This window comes from Impatiens glandulifera, chromosome 7, assembly GCF_907164915.1.
Source record: "Impatiens glandulifera chromosome 7, dImpGla2.1, whole genome shotgun sequence".
Taxonomy (NCBI): domain Eukaryota; kingdom Viridiplantae; phylum Streptophyta; class Magnoliopsida; order Ericales; family Balsaminaceae; genus Impatiens; species Impatiens glandulifera.
In genome coordinates, this window is record NC_061868.1 from 16,756,562 (window position 1) to 16,774,004 (window position 17,443).

The window sequence follows — 17,443 nt, forward strand, 5'->3', positions numbered from 1 at the left end:
TGGAGTCATCTCCCTACGTCTCATGCAGAAAATGAGATATTTCACAAGAATGGGTCTAGGACCAAATGCTACTGGTATAACTTCTTTCCCTTGGTCTTATTACAACTCATACAGCTTCGATGTCGGCTATACTCCGACAAAGGGTGAGGAATCCAGAAAAGGCTGCACATAATTTGTTTAATTGGTCATGAAATCTTGTATTCTGAAATTGCTGCGATGATGAGACTTTTGTGGACTAGAGTTTCTGATCTCCTTCGTTAGCACGTGCTACGGGTGGAGAGTTACGAAAGGGCCAGAGTGGCTGTCCAGGATTTCACAGAAACCGCTTAGCTGAGGAGTGTAGCCGGTTTTGTTTGAGATGATCATCTTCTTCATATTACTGAAGATGATCTAGGACCAGTTTACCGGTGTCCCGACCGTGATGACAATCATCATTTCGAACATTCTTTGGGTATAGTAGTAGCTCTTTTCTCTACCCAGAACAGATTTTCCCAGAATCTCACTCAGAATCTGGTACTTGTGAGAGAGTTGACTCTTAGCACCCCGGGGCTTAACCGGGATGTTAGAGTTTGAGAACATGTGACACATTTCTTCAATGGTCACTGGGGATTAAGTGAGATCGGTTACCCCTTCAGTAGGTAAACCGCAATATTCAGCGAAATCTGTCTCGCTGAATAGAAATGATTGCTCATAGACTCGTGCCACAATAATGTCTCGGTGCACCTCTTTTGTTGTTTCGAAAAACTCATCGACTACCAAATAGTCGATGATGAATCTATTCTCTAAGAACTTTCTTAGCCCGGTTCTTTCAAGGGATAAGAACATTTCCTTGATGCCATGATCTTCATATTGATAGATGGAGTGGAAATCGGCCAACAAGATCTTTTTAGAGAGAGGTGAAGAGTTCATATTCTTGTGAAAAGTTTAAACACGAGATTTTTGTGAATAGTGAATTTGTGAAATGTTTGAAGATTCAAGGGTTGTTTATATAGACAGGGGTTCGGCTAGGTTAGTAGGTTAAGCGTGCTTAGTGATGTCATCGGTTATTTAATGGGAGTTAACTTGTATAAGTGTAGAATGTTTAGTTCCAATGCAATAGTAATCATTACTAAAGATTTTCATGATGATAATAAATATATGGGCAAGATGTTAGTCTTCCTCTCTTGATGATGGACATGTGTCGTCATCTCGATTGAGGTATACTATTTTATGATTCATAGGTTTAATTTTTCAAGAGGTGCATGAAAACTCGATTAGCCGTCCCAAGTTAACCGGAAAAGTTCAATTTACCAAAACCATGATGCATTTTTACTGGTTGGTTTTCCATGACCGGTTTTATTTAGATAACTTATTCCGGTGTGAAGAAATATTGAATCAGATCAATATTTGTTCAGCTTTGGACTAAGCTATCTATTTTACCAAGTCATTTGAACCGCTAAATATGTAAATGCATGTGATTTGATATTATGAATTTGTTAGGCACAATCGGGGACTTCCTTCCAGTTAGCATCCTTGAGTATGTAATGTCCTATTAGGGTAAGGTTTGAGAAACGAGAGCTTCTCCCTGAACACATACCCCGGTTTTTCATGAGAAAATGTTTGAAATCATTCATTGATGATTATGGCATAAGTTGTTTGCTATCAGTAAGTCCTAAAATATTTCTGAAATAAGAGAACTTAGCTTCCTATAGCGGTTTGGTGAAGATGTCAGCCACTTACTGTTCAGTCGAGACATACTCCATCCAGATGTGTTTCTGTTGAACATGCTCCCGGATGAAATGATGTCTTATGTCAATGTGTTTTGTTCTTGAATGCAACACCGAGTTATATGTGATCGCTATTGCACTGGTGTTGTCACAAAATATTGGCGACTCTTCAGCAATCACGCCAAAATCTCTTAGTTGCTGTTGGATCTAGAGGAGTTGTGCACAACAGATTTCGGCTGCTAGGTACTCTGCCTCTGCGGTTGATGTTGCAACTGAAGTTTGCTTTTTGCTATTCCATGAGACAAGCCGGTCTTCCAGAAACTGGCAAGTCCCACTTGTACTCTTTCGATCGATTTTGCATCCTGCATAGTCTGCATCTGAGTAGCTTATGAGGTTGAAGCTTGAATCTTTCGGGTACCAAAGTTCTACATCTTGAGTCCCTTTCAAATACTTTAGAATCCTTTTAGCCGCGGTGTAGTTTGATTGCTTTGGATTGGCTTGAAATCTCCCGCATACTCCGACCGCGAACAGAATGTCCGGGTACCAAAGTAATGAACCAATGATTCCTCAATATGCTGTGATGTCGACGACTTGACCATCCTCATCTTTGTCTAGTTTTACGGAAGAACTCATCGGTGTAGCCGCCTCAGCATATGTGTCCATTCCAAATTTCTTCAATAGTTCGGTTGTGTACTTTGGTTGGCTTATGAATGTTCCGGTTTCGATCTGCTCAACCTGAAGCCCTAGGAAGAAACTCATTTCTCCCATCATACTCATTTGAAATTTGTCAGTCATCATTTTTGAGAATTTATCACATAGTTTTGGATCGGTTGATCCGAAAATAATATCATCAACATATATTTGAACGAGTAGTATGTGTTCCTTTTTCTTGAATTTGAAAAGAGTCTTATCAACCGAACCTATTGTAAATTTGTGATCAAATAAGAATTTGGTTAGTGTATCATACCAGGCTCTTGGAGCCTGTTTCAAACCGTAAAGGGCTTTGTTTAGCCAATAAACATGATTTACATGCTCTGGATTTTTAAAACCTAGAGGTTGATTAACATACACCTCTTCATTTATTTCACCGTTTAGAAAAGCGCTTTCAACGTCCATTTGAAAAACTTTGAAATTTTTGAAAGTTGTAAATGCCAGAAATATTCTAATGACCTCAAGTCTAGCCACAAGAGCAAATGATTCTTTAAAATCAATGCATTCTTCCTGTTTATAGCCTTGAGCCACTAATCGGGCCTTGTTCCTCGTAACTAAACCGTCTTCATTGAGTTTATTTCTGAATACCCATCGTGTTCCTATAACTAGTTTGTCTTTCGGTCTAGGAACTAAGTAACAGACTTTGTTTCTCTCAAACTCGTTTAATTCCTCTTGCATTGCGAAGATCCAATCGGGATCTAGCAACGCTTCATCCACCTTTTTCGGCTCAATTTGTGATATGAAAGCTGAGTTTTCATAGTGTTCCAAATTTTGTTGCCTAGTTCGGACGGGTGATGAGATGTTACCAATTACTAGTTCAAGAGGATGATTCTTATTCCTTCTGAGATTTATTCTAGACGTGTCTTCCAAGCGTTCGGTTGGCTGATCAAGGTTAGACTGATCGGTAGGCTAAATAGAGTCAGGCCGACCTATTTTTCAGTTGAAACTGAAGAGTCAACTTTCTGCGGTAAAACAGCTTGATCAGGCTGAGGTTCAACATCAACCGCTTGATCATTGACAAACCGTCTGTAAACTGGAACTTCATCTTCATCATCAGAATAGATATTGAAATTTTCCATTCTGTTGTGAAGGTCGAAGGGTAATGCAGTATTTCGTTCAACCGATTCATCAAAAACAACGTGAGAAGTTTCTTCAATTGTTAAAGTTCTAGTATTATAAATTCTATACGATTTACTTACACTTGAATATCCCAACATTATTACTTCATCGGACTTAGCATCAAATGCGGTCAAATAAGTTTTGTCGTTGATGTGAACAAAGCATTTACTACCAAAAATTCTAAAATACTGGATGTTTGGAATTCTGTCATAATATATCTTAAAAGGGGTTTTAGAAAATCGTTTAGTGACTAGAGACCGGTTTTGAGTATAACATGGGTATTGATAGCCTCGGCCCAAAACTTTTGAGCAACACCCGAATCGGCTATCATTGACCTTGCGGCTTCGTTGAGAGTTCGGTTTCTTCTCTCAGCCAGACCGTTTTGTTGAGGAGTTCTGGCACTAGACAACTCGTGCCTAATACCGGAATCGTCAAGAAAAGTAGTTAAATCGCTGTTTGTAAATTCGGTTCCTCTATCACTTCTGATTTTGTTTACCCGAATAGATTTTTCATTTTGTATCCTCAAAATCAGTTTAATCAGGTTTGGTGTTGCTTGAATTTTAGACGCCAAAAATGTTACCCTAGTGAATTTAGAATAATCATCAACAACTACCATAGTATATTGCATGCCTCATATGCTTGTTACCCTAACCGAACCAAACAGATCCATATGCAAGAGTTCTAAACATCGTTCGGATTGATGGTTTCCTTTACTTTTAAAAGAAGACTTTATTTGTTTACCCATTTGACATGCAGCACATACTTTGTCTTTTGAAAACTTTACATTTGGAAAACTGTAAACTAATTCCCTGGAACATATGAATTTTATTGTTTTGAAGTTCAAATGGTTTAGCCGTTTGTGCCAGAGCCAGTTTGGATCATTTCTAACTAACATACATACAGGATTTTCAATCTTAGTTTTCCAATCAACTTTGTAAATATTCTCCATCCGGTTTCCGGTTAGTAAAATGTCATTTTGATGATTTTTAACTAAACATGCATTTTTATGAAACTCAACCTTGTATCCTATATCACACATTTGACTAATGCTTAGCAAGTTGAAATGCAAGTTTTCTACCAACAATACATTATTTATAGACAGGTTACCGTGGACAATCTTACCCTTGCCCGCGGTTCTACCTTTTGAGTTGTCACCAAATGTGATCATTGCTCTGGTTTCATAGGTAATGTCGATTAGTAGTCCACTATTGTCGGTCATGTGTCTTGAGCATCCACTGTCTAGATACTATTCCGAGTTCCTTAGCCGGTTGCTTCTCCTAACCTGCAAAAAAGAAATATTTACACCTTTTTGGTACCCACATTCAGTTGGGTCCGTGGTTGATTAATCCTTTGGGATCCAAACTTTGATGAGTCGGATCACTTTCCCGGTAATGGTTCTAATGGTATTTAGCTTAACCTCTTGCTTTTTGCCCAAGAGTGCCTTGTGTTGTGGTGATGAGGGATTTTGATTAGTTTTATTTTGAGGTACATGTGTTTTGTTTTATTTATCTCCTGACCGGCTGACTCTCCTTCTCTCAGGATGTAGTCATTTCTCCGAATCAGTTGGACTTACATATTTTAGTTCAGGTTTTATAACAGTTTCTGCCTCACTGTTGGTTGAAGAGCTCTTGACAAATCTTACGAAAGGAAGATTGTCTTCTGTGAGTTTCATCCCTTTAGAGTTGTTTGATTTGGCGGATTTGTTTTGTTTGTATCCAATACCAAATTTACATTTAGGGTGTCGTTTATATTTGCACATCTAATCTACGGCTTCACGGGATCTTTCCCAAGCAGCCGTAATATACTGTGTTCGTTCATTTTCTTTGGTTACTGGTTGAATTGTCTCCTTATTTTCTAAGGATAGTCTAGCCGGTTCATATATTGTGGTTTCGCATGGCTCACCAGCAGTACCACTTGACTCTCTGGTTTCATGTTCTGACCGGGTCGGTATATATGTAGATATGTTTCTGAACTCAGCGACCATTTCGTTGAGTGCAGAAATCAGATCTTCCTTAGTAAATTCATCAAAAGAGAAATCAAATACCTCTTCGTCGTTTGCCATGAAGCATGTTACTTTTTCTTTATCATTTTCGTTGTCGGAGTATGCCCAGTCGCTTCCACCGTCGGATGCGATGAGTGCATTTTGTATTTTCTTTCTTTCATCGGCTTGCTGGTTATCGTTCCTTCGGTAATCGTTTCTTTGGTTGTCATTCCTCCGGTAATCGTTCCCTTGATAGTTGTTACACTGATAACGGTTACCTTGATAGTTATTGTTTTGGTAGTTGTTTTCCGGTTTTCGATCGTCTCTTCTCGGTTTCCTACACTCCGACCTGAATGTCCAAAACTATCATAGTTATAGCATCTTTTATTTGATTTATCAATATAGTTATAATTAAAAATGTTGTTAGATGGTGGTTGGTTCTTCTTCATGAATCTCCCGAATTTCTGTGTTAGCATCGCCATCACATCTTCACTGATTTGGTCAGCGTTTTTGACGGGAGCCGGAACGGTTGATACATTGACCGCCGGTTCCACCGATGTAACCAAAGTTCTAGTTGCGGTTGACGTAGATGCTTCATCTTCAATCCGAGACTTTATCTCGAACTCGTATGCTTTCAGATCCTCAAACACATCGTGCAGCTTCATCTGCCCGAGATTGCTTGATTCCCTCATCACCATGGTCTTGATATCCCAAGTACTCGGTAGTGATCTTAAGGCTTTGGTTATTATCTCCCGGTTGTCATATATCTTTCCGAGTGTTTGTAGTTCGTTGACCACACTGGTGAACCGGTTGCTGAACTCTTTCATGTTTTCTCCCGGTTTCATCCTGATGTTCTCATATTTTTGAGTTTCCACCAAGATTTTGTTTTCTTTTGTCCTTTCATTTCCTTCATGGATCTGAATGATCGTTTCACAGGCTTCCTTTGCATTTTCACAATCTGAGATTTTGTTCAGTGTGTTGTCGTCCATAGCCTTATAGATGTGTCTCATGTAATGGTTGTTCAGGTTACTTCTTCTCCGATCTTCAGTCGTCCATGCATCTATCTCCTTGTTGATCTTTATCGGTCCTTCCTTCAGAACCCTGCTCATCTCATCATCCAACGTAATCAGATGTAAATACATCTGTTTCTTCCAGCTGTTAAATGCTTCATTGTTTAGCATCAGTGGCTTATCGTTGTGGGTCATACTTCCCATCTTCTTCGGTTGCTTGAGTGTTAAGAACCTCGCTCTGATACCACTTGTTAGGATTTGGATCGCCCTTGGAGGACCGGGGTTCCGGTTTTGGGGGTGACCGCTTACAACACAACACAACTCACGCTCTGATTGGTGATAGTCCGGTTAGAGACTACAACCGTTCTCAACACTACGCAAACTGTCACAGACTCTTGAACCAGGTTCAAGGGCGGAAATGTCTATTTCGTTTTGAAGCAACACACAAGATTTGGATGATGTTTATAAGGAGTCGGTTAAGGAGGATCGATAGACCAGTTTTGGTTAAGGATTATGTTTCGGTTAGTAATTGTTTGGTTTTAGAGTAGGTAAGTAGGAAATAAGTAAAAGACACAAGACAAGATTTTTTATGGATGTTCGGAGCAAACTCTCCTACGTCACCCCTTCTTCTCAGATTATGAGAAGGATCTCCACTAACTTGAATATTACAACACTCATAGAATGTCGGACGAGCCTAACTCGCTACTCGCCAGTTACACCACTTCACTCTGATGTAATACAAATAACTCAATACAACAATGCTTTTAGTAATTTTGAATTGCAAATTTGGCTCGCACGTGAGATTTATGTCTCTCTCTTAATATTTCACAACCGTGTTTAATGAAGATCCTTCGTCTTCCTTTTATAGTAAATGATATCCTAACGGTCATCTTCTTCTCTCTTCGTAGGATTGGTCATTCTGAAACCATGACGGTTCAGAGATGTTGCGTGCACATTTCATCTTTCTGACACTTGGCAAGCATGCGTCTACCGGTCAGGTTTTGATGACATCAGTGGCTTGCAGTTTTGGACACATGGCAAACATGCACGTTCCGGTTGTCTGATTCAGATTTTGCTTTGGATCTTGGATAAGCAGATCATCATTGTTTTTATCTCATGCTTCTGATCCGGATCTTATCTTCTTGCATTTTCCCAATAAGCATATATTTCGTCATATTACGTCATTATGCAATTCATAGTTTCCGGTTGATCTTTTCGTAGTATGATCCAGCTCGAGTTGAGAACTTTCTTGCTAGCCGGTTTAATTGAGATGTTTAAGGACTTTCTTGCTAGCCGGTCTGGTTGAGAAGTTGAAGTCGGTTCCTCTTGGTCATGACTTTGATCATTTGGAGCCGAATTACTTTTGGTATATTCTCCAACCAGTTTATGCGGTTTGATTTGTTCCTGCACATGAAAATTGAAATTAATTTAGTTCGCTGACCGGTTAAAATTAACCTACTTAATTTTTCTAACATATAAATGTCTCCATCTACCAATCGGTCGTATATACATCTCTTGACATGTTACCTTCAATGAACAACTATTTCCTTTTCTACAATATCATCTTCTGCACCTACTCACACAACCCAACAACCATCGCTATCTATCTACACATATTATGTTCCACCTACAACATCAACATTTATTAATCCACAACCAACCACACCTACCACACCTACACCTCATAATAATCCAATCAATCTAGTCACTACCCCACCTCAATCTTTTCCTAACTCATCTACTCTCACATTAGTTAAATCCACACCTATTCCTAGAAACCCTCTTCCTTGTACTTCAACTATTCGTGTCCCTACATGTTCCCTTCATCCCAATGTCACTCGAGCCAAAAACTAGATTCATTCCTTAAATATCAACTTTGCCTCTTGTGTTGAACCTACATGTGTTTTATCGGCCAATAAGACCCTGCTTGGAGGACTGCCATGACATCCAAATATAATTCTCTACTCTAGAATAACATGTGGACTCTTGTTCCGCGAACTCAGGCTCACAATGTGGTTCAATGCAAATGGGTTCTTAAGCTTAAACAGAAAATTGATGGGTCAATTGAATGAAACAAAGAACGCCTTGTTGCAAAACGGTTTCATCAACAATCTGGAATTAATTATAAGGAAATCTTTATCCCGGTTGTCAAACCAACTACTATCAGACCAATTATATCACTCGTTGTTACACAATAGTGGCTTATCCACCAACTTAATGTGAGTAATGATTTTCTTCATGGAACATTACTTGAAGAAGTTTATATGCCTCAGCCGTTTAGATTTATACATCCTAATTTCTCATATCATGTATGTCGTCTACAAAAGACCATTTATGGACTAAAGCAAGCCCCGCGTACTTGTCATTCCAAGTTATGTAGGGCTTTATTATCCATTGTCTTTATTGAATCAAAATCCAATACATCACTCTTTCTCTATCACAAAGGAGATATTTCATCTTATCTACTAGATTATGTCATTAATATTATATTTACGGGAAACTTTTCACCCCATCTTATGTCTACGATATCTAAATTGTGTAAACTATTTCCTATTAAATACATGGATGATATTCATTATTTTCTTAGAGTTGAAGTTACTCAAACTCATACCAGTTTGTTTCTTAGTCAAGTTAAATATATTTTCACATTCCTCAACATAGCTAATATGGTGGATGCAAAGCCACTTCACATTCATGTTGCCACTAGGTCTTCTCTTTCCAAACACAGTGGTGAACCCTTGAGTGACCCACTTCTCTATCAAGGTATTGTTGGCACACGTCTTGAGCTTATATTTATAGTTAATTGAGCGAGTTAGTTTATGCACTCTCCCACCATTACATATCCTCTATCTATCTTTATGTTTCTCTCACCGCAATGAAAGAACTAACAAAGATATTTATTACTAGGTTTAACATGTACCTCACTTATGAAAAACTAGAGAAGCGATTGAAGTATGTCAAAAAAGGGGAGAATGAGACATGCATGTCATATTTAGATAGATGTAAAGAGATTGCTTGCTAGATAGATAATTTGTCGAGTGAAATGGAATAAATGGAGATGATAGTCGACAATCTTAATGGTGAGTACATCATGATAATGCATTCTAAGGACTATTCGGGATTAGCAAATATAATGTGAGCTAGGGTATATTTTGACAACGCAATAGCCAAGAAGGGGAAGAAAAGAAGGAATACACGACCTTAAACTGAGGTGAAAGGAGAGAAAGTGGAAACCAAATGTACGAGTTCATTTTGTGGCGGATGCATGAGTTGAATGTGATTTGCTAACAAAGAACGTCTATAGAATTGACAATCAACATCTTAAGGAAACTAGTTCATACCTTGAAAACAATGACTCCTTCTACGAGACCGTGACAAAACTATGATGATATACGTAGGAGTGTAAGCAAAATCAAACTGAACCAAAGAAAAACCGAGTAAAATAGGTATAAACGAATCGAACAGAGTTCTAACCGATTTATAATTTTCTATACTAACCTTGGCAGGTTCGATTGGCGGTTTAAATAATAAAAAACTGACGGTTTAAACGACCAACCGTATATATACTTGTTTTTAATATGTTTTTAAATATATGTCATTCTAGCCTATTGGTAAAGGATGAACATGATTAATTTTTTTTGTCCAAAAATTGAATCTTGGCGCACACATATTTTGTTATTTTGATGTATTTTTCTTTGTTAAGCTCATTTTGATTGAATTAATATTCTAATATATATATATATATATATTTAAAGTTAAATAGTTATTTTATTATCTAATTTATTAGAATTTTATTATAAACTCAACTAATTTTTTCATTCTTTAGTTTATTTTATTATATATATATATTAATTTATTTTACAAAACTCAACTAGTTTTTTCATTCTTTAGTTTATTATATTATATACATATTTGTTAATTTTTTTATAAAACTCATCTAATTTATTCATTATTTAGTTTATTATATCATAAATATATATATTTTTTGGGAATTAAAGATAACTTACATGATACCCCACAACCATGACCCTCCGATTAAACTTAAAGCGCTTCCAGATGGAATCGAACCCGTGACTTTTTTGGTTTCTTAAGTCGACTCTTACCACTAGGCTACCTTGGTGGGGTTATTTTATAAATTTTTTATTTTTTATTTTTAGTTTATTATATTATATATTTTTTTTTCAACGATTAACTAATTAATCAACCGAACTAATTTTATAACTAACCAAACTAAACTGGCATTTAATCGCCAACCGACGGATGAAGATTTTGAAAAACTAACACTAACGGTTGGGATGATTTTTCGGTGAAAAAAATGATCGAACCGAATCACTTACACCCTTAGATATATGTATATCAATTTCCAAGGCTTTTGAAGCTTTAAAAGAAAAGAAATTGATCCCGCCACTAACATTGATACTCGGGAAAATAGTATCGGGTAAATGGACAATATCGTGAAAATATCGACTAAACCAAACACGTTACACCCTTAGATATGTGTATGCAAATTTCCAAGGATTTTAAAGCTTTAAAAGAAAATAACTTGATCTAGCCAATAACACCGATACTAGGGAAAGTAGTGTAAGTATAAGTGCAGAATTGTTGTGTGTTTTGTATTAGATGAAGGGTCACGAGACTAATTCTTTTATGTGTTGAAAGATAAAATTCAAGATCTAATCGACAAGAAGGTACTTCCCAAACCAAAGGTAAACACTAACCCTTTACCCAACCAAAAAATGTACATTTGAAATTAGTGAGGAAACAATTTACAACAATCACATATTAGGCGTAATTCAAAATGAAGAATCGATAATAGAAATGACAAAATTTTGAAAGAATGCAGTTAATGAAGAGGTTGATTTATGGGAAGAGATTGCAAGACTTCTAGTAAATTGAACATAAGGTTGATGACGACTTTTGGGAGGTCAAAAGAGAGAAGGTCGAGAAAAAGACTAGAGTTGAATTAGTGGTACATATAAGAAGTCAATATCTAAATAAAGAAGGTTAGGAAAAGAGAAATCATGAGAAGATGTTAATGTGACTAGAAGAGGAGTAAATTTTCATGAATACTATTCATTTTGGGTAGTTGTCCCCATCTAAGACATTAGTCGGGAAAAAGATTGAGCGTTTGATAGCGACTAATGCAGACGAAAACTTGTTGAGACAATTGAAAAAAATCGTAGTTAATATATCAATTTGGGCCATGCTCATGTACTTCATTAAGCATATAAAGTCCATGTTAAGAGAATTTACAAAGAATGATATATCCGTCAATACAACTCCCGAAGAACTAGTTGGCATAATCAATTGTGCAGAAAGAACAAAAGATTGGGTTTGATGATGTAGATTTGGCAAGATTCGGGGCAAGTCATACAAAAACATTATATTTTATAGTGGAGATGGAGGGTAAGACAGTTTCGATGGCCCTTGTCAATAATGACTCAACATTGAATATATTCCCACGGAGGACACTTAAGAGGATTTACATCGGGAAATATTTTACTATCTTGTCAGATCTATGCGTACGTGGCGTTGACATCATGAGGAAAGAAGTCATGATAAATTTCAAGATAATAATCAATGTTTTAGGTGTGCCCTTCAAGATTGACTTTTGCGTTATCAATATGAAATCATCATACAATGTCATTCTCGGGAGGTCATGGCTATACAAGCAAAAGGTAGTAGATTCTACATTCTATTAGAAACTCAGATTTATGGCCAATGATTCCATGATTACGGTTGACGGGGATGTATATTCTACGAATGGTGTTGGTAACTCCCACGTATCTAACCAAGATGTCGATTTGAATGGTTTTTAAGTAAGTGTAATGTTTGCATCAGAGATAGATCATTTAGGTACTACAAGTTTCTCTTACTTTGGTTATCCAATTCAGAGCATGATGTTTAATATGTGATATTTTCCTGAAATAAGTTTGGGTCTATTTGATATATGATTGTCAATCACATAAAGTCAATCCGAGAGAAGTACAACACGAGTGGTTTGGGCTATCAAAGGGAATAAGGCGAAGGGTCCAGAAAAGGTAAGATCCAAATGGTTCACATTCAGATTCCTCCCACATTGAACATACAATTTGTACGAGAAGGACATGATGTATTGTGCTTTAGCTTTCCTAAACCCTTCATTAATCCCTTAACTAAAAAATATTTTCCCGGTTTTGAGATATTTGTCAATTTCCTTGACAAAATTAATCATTTTCATTACATGAACAAAAAAGAGATGAGAAGTGGCGAAGCAAGCTAAAAGGGCTACCTTAAAGACCTATAGGTTTGGAAAGGAAAGCTCGAACTGAACGAGGTGAATCCTCAAGGCAGACATATGAACTCTCCAAAGGGACAACCTTCTTCGACTTAATCCACAAAAATTTAGATGATACTGACATTGACGAAGACGATCCTTATGTTAAGATGATCATCGGTACCACTAGAACTAGGGATCGAGAGGAGGGTGATTTAATAATAAAGGATATTGTATTTGAAAAACTCACTCATAAACTATACCCCTTTATAATTATGTTACTTATTCTCCCAACATAATAATTCTAGCACGAGTAATGATGTAAGAAATAGTAGCATTTTGTTTAATGAAGAGAATTTTGAGTACGGGCTATGTGATGATTACTTTAACTTCAAAATAAACTTTGAAATAAAATTTTATTTATATAATGAACATGAAAGCACGTCTACAACTGAAAAAACGACTAAGATTTACTTAAACAATGAAGATGACCCTCAAATTATTTTAATCGGACAAAGTTTAAATGAACAAGAACAACATGATTTAATTGAATTATTAAAACCAAATTAAAGATTTTTTTGCATGATCATACCGAGATATGTCAGGATTTGATCCTAATATCATTCATCATCTTATACCTCTTTTTTTAGACGCCAAGCCAGTCAAACAAAAGCTTCGTCGAATGCGGAATGATATTGTTAAGAAAGTCAAAGAGTAAGTGAAGAAATAGTTGGAGGTTGGTTTTCTAGTAGTCGTCAAGTATTCTAAGTGGGTGGCGAACGGGGTCATAGTTTTCAAGAAAGATGAAAAAATTCAGGTATGCGTAGTCTATCATGATCTCAACAAAGTAACTCCAAATGATAGTTTTCAGCTACCTCACATTGACGTATTGGTTGACCACGCCGTGAGTAATCAATTACTATCATTCATGGACTGATTCTTCAACTACAATCAAGTGTTTATGGCACCAGAGGACAAAGAGAAGTTCTTGTTCATCATAGAAGTGGAAACGTTTTGTTATCTGGTCATGCATTTTAGACCCAAAAATGTCGACGCCACGTACTAAAGAGCTTCCACAATTATACTTCACGATATGATCTACAAGGAAGTGGAAGTGTACGTGGACGACATGATTGTTAAGTCCAAAAAGTGAGAAGAACATATTTAAAACCTTAATAAATTCTTACAATAGATTAGGAAATATCAGAGGAGTGTAATATCAAACTTCTTAGTAGACCAACAATATACGTTGAAGACGAGGAATAATTGACATTCATAGATGACAAAGTGATGTACATTGAGACGACATCGTGGAGACTCATGTTTGATATGGCTTTGGAAAAGCAAGGATATGGAATTAAGATTCTTCTCATTAATCAAATGTGTACATATAACCCGATATAGAGTAAGCTTGATTATCCCGTCACCAATAGTGATGTCGAGTACAAGACATATTTGTTGGGGCTAAAATTGACTTATGAGAAAAGGGATGATCCGTTGGAAGTGGTTGGAAACTCAAATTTGGTCATATCTCAAACGAATGACGATTGGAAAGCAAAATGGGAAAACCTAAAACCATCGTATCACGAGTATCTCATGAAATTGGTTGCCCGATTCGAAAAGGTGACATTCACACATGCACCGAAAAGCCAAAATCGATTCACGAACGCGTTGGCTATTTTATCCGCCATGACTAAAATTCTGGGGGTGTCAAAATCAAACCCCTCGAGATTTAACATAAGTCAAGGCGACTTTGGAAAGAGAGTTGTGTCCAACACTAAGATATCAACTAAGGTATGGTTTGAAGCACTTCAATGATACATCGAATACGGAGAATATCAACTCACTTTCAGAAAAATGAGAAAACGACAGTGCGTCAATACTCAACTAACTACATCTTTATGGAAGAAAAACTTTATGGAGTCATCTCCCTACGTCTCATGCAGAAAATGGGATATTTCACAGGAATGGGTCTAAGACCGAATGCTACCGGTATGACTTTCTTTCCCTTGGTCTTATTACAACTCATACAACTTCGGTGTCGACTATACTCCGACAAAGGGTGAGGAATCCAGAAAAGGTAAAATTTCTAAATAATATATACATATTCATCCAACCCTAAATGAACAGTTTGTGCGAGAAGGGGAAACCACACTGTGCTTTGATTTCCCCAAACCATTCTTCAACCAAGTTTTACAAACCCGCTCTCTAGGTTTCGAAAGATTTTTAGATTGTTCTTTTGATCCTAATTCATCTATTAATATGATTAGGAAAAAGACTGTTTGTTGGCATGAAATCCTGGAAAAACTGGTTAGAGATTTTTCTATACGGACGTGGATGTTGATGAAGACTATTATAAGATAAACTCCACAAACCAATCAACGGTCAATAAAAAAATATTATTTTATTAGTACAAAATTGGTAAATTAATTAAAAAATAAACTTGTATATTAAAACAAGAAAGAGACATTTATTTATTTATAGATTAAATTAAAAAATTAAAATTTCATACACAATTTAAAGTTTGAAGCAAATTCGACACTATAATAACATTTGGGCCTTTAAACAAACTAATGGGCCTAATGGATTGAAACCCTAAAATACAAATAAAATATAATTACTAGTTTCATTTAAACTTACTAAATAATGGCTGGAAAGTGGAAACCCTAGTTACGGAGAAATAGTGTCCTATTTATTCCTCCCAAGCCCTTTGCATTTCAATATCATCTTTTCTTCTCCGTTGAAGAGACGATTCATACTATGTTTCAACAACATCCTCTTCGGCGATAGGTTCTTGCTTTCATATGTTAATCTTTTCTTTCATGGTTTTTTTTATTGTGAATTTGATGTGTGCAGTGATGAGTATTTTATATGGACTAGAGTTTCTGATCTGTGATTCCAATAGATGCTAATTAAGAAATTCATCTATCTTTTGATTGTTATTTTGGGCTTATGATGAAAAATTCATATATCTTAGCGGATTTCAGTGAGAATTTTTCAATGATCTGATTGTTACACACACTGAAGCCCTTGTTGTTCTTAGCAATTGAATTTTCTCTTAAAACTATTATTTTTAGAGATGTGGTTATTCTATGCAATGATGAGACTAAACACCAAATTGGTGATTAGGGCAGTGGAATTAGGGACACTTTTGTGTCTCTCCGTGAGTCCCTTAATAAACGACTTCTCCTTCCACTGAGTATACATACACACACATCCTCATTGGTTATTTCTCCATTTTTTTTAATATAATTACTTCATTCATTGTTGTCATGTAATCAATATGAATATTGTTGTATTTCCTAATTGACTTGCACTTTGTTTAATTGATCATGAAATCTTGTATTCTGAAATTGTTGCGGTGATGATACTTTTGTGGACTAGAGTTTCTGATCTTGGGATTTATCCCATTATTGAAGACAAACCCTTGGCTGTCTGAGCACATAGTTTATTTGAAATCGTAGTTGATCATTATTTCTCATCATAATCATGGTGGTAAAGATGTTTGTTCTATTCAAGTATGAGACCAAGTTTATGTTATACATTGGATCATTCACAATGTTTTTAGTTTCATGCGTCCTTTACCAATACTGGGGATTAATATGTTCCTTTTAGTTTAATGGCACGGACGCAATATGAATATTGTGGTTATATCCTGATTACTAACTTTTACTCTGTGTTACTTAATCCTGGAAACGCCACATAAATGTTGATTTCTCCTTATAATGCAAATGTTTTATTCTACTTGATGTTAGATTGTTAAATTGTTTTGTGCAGTGATGAGACTTATGTGGACTAGAGTTTCTGATCTTGGGTTTTATCCCATTATTGAAGACAAACCCTTGGCTGTCTGAGTACACAATTTATTTTTATTGTTTTTGTTCATTGACATTCAACATATTGAACAAGAACCCATTCATAATTTCATTTTTGGGCTTATGATGAAAAATCACATTATCTTAGCGGATTTCAGTGAGATTTTTTTCAATGATCTGAATGTTACACACATTGAGGCCCCTTTTATACTTTTTATTGATCTGAATGTGTTATTTTAATCTGACAACTATTCTAATGGAGCAAATTATTTAGTCTTTGCAAATTCCATTCATAGTCGTCAAAGATTGAGCCTCCTTTTCTGATCAATGAATGGTTGAGATTTTCTCTCTTAGGAGATGGGACTTTCCTGTTCTTCAGATGGTGTGCGATCTCATATCCTATTGCCTTGAGTAGCAGTTTCTGCCATTACCTTTTGGGATTTGCCATGAGAAATACATTTCATTGAATCACATTGTCCTTATGTTATTTATTCTTAATTTTTCATTTTAAATGGTTTGATTTGTTTGTCTGTGAGGAGATCAGTTAAAATAACACCATCTTTCGGGACTGAATGACCTTTTGGTCTTGATGTTATTAATTCTGCAATTCTGAGACTTCATTTTAATTCTCAATTCATATCTGATAATTTTTTTTTTTTTTTTTTTGTTCTAACTTAATTTTTTTATCTGGTATTTTTCTTTTTTAGCTTATTATAAAAAATAAAAGAATATTACAGCAAACAAGGTTGTGATATTTTAATTCAGAAACATGGCAACAGTCCATTGTGACCATATTTTGAATCTCTTTGAAGGAATCCATCTTGTGAAAACATTTTTTTTTCTTT

At 36.0% G+C, this 17,443-nt stretch overlaps 1 long non-coding RNA gene, 6 other non-coding genes and 1 pseudogene across 7 annotated transcripts; all 8 read left to right on the forward strand.

The window, feature by feature from the left end:
• The first annotated feature begins 15,441 nt into the window (after window positions 1-15,441).
• On the forward strand, window positions 15,442-16,951 carry LOC124910581. Its single transcript, XR_007096430.1, has 2 exons — window positions 15,442-15,573; window positions 16,561-16,951. It is a non-coding gene; the product is annotated as an uncharacterized LOC124910581 (long non-coding RNA).
• On the forward strand, window positions 15,730-15,813 carry LOC124910853. Its single transcript, XR_007096472.1, has one exon. It is a non-coding gene; the product is annotated as a small nucleolar RNA R11/Z151 (small nucleolar RNA).
• Window positions 15,875-15,987, forward strand: LOC124910865. The gene has a single exon (XR_007096482.1). It is a non-coding gene; the product is annotated as a small nucleolar RNA Z152/R70/R12 (small nucleolar RNA).
• Window positions 16,136-16,231, forward strand: LOC124910849. The gene has a single exon (XR_007096468.1). It is a non-coding gene; the product is annotated as a small nucleolar RNA Z157/R69/R10 (small nucleolar RNA).
• Window positions 16,367-16,493, forward strand: LOC124910902. The gene has a single exon (XR_007096513.1). It is a non-coding gene; the product is annotated as a small nucleolar RNA snoR80 (small nucleolar RNA).
• Window positions 16,551-16,645, forward strand: LOC124910843 (annotated as a pseudogene).
• Window positions 16,716-16,800, forward strand: LOC124910858. The gene has a single exon (XR_007096477.1). It is a non-coding gene; the product is annotated as a small nucleolar RNA R11/Z151 (small nucleolar RNA).
• A 172-nt stretch (window positions 16,952-17,123) lies between the features above and the next one.
• LOC124910954 lies at window positions 17,124-17,216 on the forward strand. Its single transcript, XR_007096553.1, has one exon. It is a non-coding gene; the product is annotated as a small nucleolar RNA SNORD96 family (small nucleolar RNA).
• The last annotated feature ends 227 nt before the right edge of the window (window positions 17,217-17,443 follow it).